Below are 3909 nucleotides of genomic sequence, written 5' to 3' on the forward strand. Positions count from 1 at the left end.
CCACAATTATGTGTAAAGACTATTAGAATACTTCTTTTCCAACAAAATATGTATATGAGGCTAGATATTCTTCAGATATTTCAAGTATAACAATATATTTCAGCCAATCGAAGGCAGTAGTATTTATGAAAATCCAGCTGCCTCCTATTAAGCCAAATGTGCAGACATTAAAAATATTTGCAAAATATAAAGCAGTGCCACTCTTATCACTAATTTTTTTGAAAATGTAGTTTTTATAAAAACATTTGTGTTAATATGTAGAGTTTTTACTATTTTAAAATTAATGTGCATTTAAAATTTTGTCATTTGATTTCTAATTTGGTAAATACCAATAGATGACCTGCATAAACATAGAAATAATATAACCCATAATAACATAAACTTTTGGGTTTTTAAAAAATATTTTTTGTATTTCTGAGTTCAAAACATTTGGAACCCATGGCTTTATTAATCCCCACAAATATAGACTACATGTGGACCAGAGAACACAAGGCTTAGTTTTATAAGAAATGAGCTCTTTCTTCTTTTGTCTGTACCTAAAGCACCTTAAGGAAGAAAGAATGGAGAGATGCTTTTGGAGAGAAGAGTAGTCTTTCTTTGGAATTTGAGCTTTGAACTGACTGACTCAACCTGAAAAAGTCTGACTTAGATCAGAAAAAATACAGTTTCCTTTAAACAGCCTAGTTAATTTTTTTTTTTTTTTTGTATTAGGTCAACAGATTTTTTGTTTTGCTAACATATTAATGCAAACTGCATTCCCTCTGCCATGCTCCCCATCCCTGTGACCAGTTATCAACTACTAATTTGTAATTCATTAACCCTTCATCCCATTCTCCCAGACACCCAAGCCCTTTCCCCTCTGTCCATCACCAAATTGTCCACTATATTTGTGAGTCTGTTTTGATTAGTTTGTTCTTTTTGTTCCGTAGATTCCATATGTAAGTGAAGTCATGTGGTATTTATCTTTCTCTGTCTGACTTATTTTACTCAGCATAAGAACCTCTAGGTCCATTCATGTCATTACAAGTGGTAGGATTTCATTTTTTTTTAATAGCTGAGTAATATTCCATTGTATATGTGAACCGTAATTTCTTTATACAATTGTCTGTAGGTGGGCATTTAGGTTGCTTCCATATCTTGACTATTGTAAATTGTGCTGCCATGTATATTAGGATACATAGATCTTTACACATTATTATTTTGGTTTTCTTTGGATAAATACTCAGAAGTGCAATTGTTTGGTCAAAAAATATACTCATCTTGAGGTTTTTGAGAAACTTCCATACTGTTTTCCATAGTGGCTGTACCAATTTGCAATCCCATCAACAATGTATGAAGGTTCCCTTTTCTCTGCATCCTTGCCAAACTTTTTTTTTATTTATCTATGATAGCCATTCTGACAGGTGTGAGGTGATATCTCATTGTAGTTTTAATTTGCATTTCTCTGATGATTAGTGACTTTGAGCATGTTTTCATTTGTCTACTGGCCATCTGTATTTCCTCTTTGGAGAAGTATCTGTTCGGGTCTTCTGCCCATTTTTTAATTGGATTGTTTGGGTTTTTTTGTTGTTGTTGAGTTGTGTGAGTTCTTTATATTTTGGATATTAACCCCTTCTCAGATGTATCATTAGTGAATATCTTCTCCCAAACAGTTTGTTGTCTTTTTTGTTGTTGATGGTTTTCTTTGCTGTACAAAAACTTTTTAGTGTGATGTAGTCCCATTCAGCCAGATTAAATTTATCTACCTTGCATCCTCACCCCATTTGTCATAAGCAAAAACAGTGAATCCAGAACATAGTAAGATCAGCTTTAAAAAATTTGTACTTTGCCTCCATTTTATGAATGAGAAATTGAGGTTCAGAAAGCATTGATGTCACTCCCTGCTTAGATAGCTCCCTACTGCCTTCTGAGTACTGTATAAATTTCTCTGCAGACACATCCTAGTGTGGCCAGTTTCTTGGCAGTGTCATCTGCTACCAAAATTTTGAAACCTTTGTGCTTTAGGTTCTATGCAAGTTGGGTGATTTTGTTTCCTAAATTCACAGCTTCCCTCCCCCCACCCCAAGTCCTATACATTTATTTTCTGCCTTAAAATGTCCTTTTCCATTTGATATGCCTGGGGATCTTATACTTAAAAATGACAATGCATATGTGACCTCCTGTCTGAAGCCTACTTTGACAAATTCTCTTAAGACTTCCACCAAGCACAATTATTTCTTTCTCTGCTACAACATTTCACATTAAGTTTAAATGGCACTATTAGTTGCTTAGTAGTTGTTTTTTTGTTTGTTTCATTCTTGGCAAAAAAATGAAGTAGTATGCTATTTTTATGATAAATCGTAAAATTCTACTTTTCCACCTTTGACTTTCCATTGTGTTTTACTTCTTCTCTATTCCTCCCATCTGGCTACTATATTCATGTTGGCAGCATAACTTTTAGTCCTCCTACATACAATGGTTGAGATGTTGTTGTGTAGGAAACGGAAGATTTACTGTAAAATGGGGGAGGGGGATGTCATTTATTTCTTAATCTTGTCACTACACTGTAAACTGTTGGAAGATAGAATTCTATCTCTGTGTTCCCAAAGTAGTTATTGGCACATTTAGATGCAATGCTGAGTAAATCTGTGGCTGATAAATGCATAAGTATAAATATTTGAATTGGATAATCTCTTGGTCTTTTTAAAGGTTCTTCCAGTTTTTTAACCCTTTTTCTCTGAAGTTCCTTCCTCATTTTCTCCCTTAATTGTTCTTTTTCTTCCTGAAATTTTTCTTTTCCTTTGTATTTTTTGTTATATCTAAAATTCTTTCTTTCCTTTTCTTTGATTATTTTTTTCCATTTTAAAACACACACACACACACACACACACACACACACACACTTTTGGTTTAAACAGTAAGTAGCCTCTGATGTAGACTTTTCTGTCCCTCATTTTCCCACCAATGTGTGCTTGGAGATGAAGAGGAAATTTCACCTCACCACTGTAAGTAAAGATAAACAAACTACCTATAGCCATTATAGTGAAGACCTGTCAGTTAATTGAGAAAAAGTATGAGTGATCCATTCATGGTTTAAATAATTTGGTGATAATGATGATGATGAGAACCACGACAACCATAATCAAACATGGCCCCCACCTAGCACATAATGTTTGTTAAGCCCTGAGAAACCAGGAATATGGTTATTTTATTTACTATCCGAGTTCAATAAAATGCTTGAAGGTTTTAATCCTTTTCAATCATTTTCTGAAAAATTTAAAGAAGAATAAAGAAATATTAAAAATAACTAGATAACTAAAATTATTAATAAACTAAACATAGCAACACTTTTTGTATCAAGAGAATGATAGTGTACAAATATGATGTAAGACGAATACTGTCACATAAACTTTTAGCAAAATGGACTAACCTAAGTTCTTGCTATAAAATATTGCATAGTTAGTTCCTTCCTGTTTTATGACTAATTGGGAATAATATATTGTTTTCTTTATATCCTGAGAATACCTTGTTCATTTAGAAGTTCTTGAGTTTTAAGAAAATTCATCTAGGATTTCACTTACATGAATGACTTTCCTTTCATTATTAGAGTCTAGAGTCTGCTCTCTGACTTGTGAAACATTTTCATTGTCAGTTTCCTTCTCTTGGTATTTTTGGTGGATACTCAAAACTTCTTAACTCTCAATTTTGGTTAATAAAAGCAAAAAACAAATTATAAAGATAGTGTCTTCAGTCTTCTTTTATACCTTCTCGAAAGACGGTATAAAACTTTAGAATATATAACAAGAAAACTAAGGAAAGAAATGGCATCATCCTTCTAGGCTATTCTAATTATGTTTTCTATTTTCCTATTTTAGTTATTTTACACCTTGATGATAATTGATGAGTAATGAAGATTAATGATAATCTCTA

Source organism: Rousettus aegyptiacus, unplaced genomic scaffold (genome assembly GCF_014176215.1).
Source record: "Rousettus aegyptiacus isolate mRouAeg1 unplaced genomic scaffold, mRouAeg1.p scaffold_m13_p_8, whole genome shotgun sequence".
NCBI classification, from domain to species: domain Eukaryota; kingdom Metazoa; phylum Chordata; class Mammalia; order Chiroptera; family Pteropodidae; genus Rousettus; species Rousettus aegyptiacus.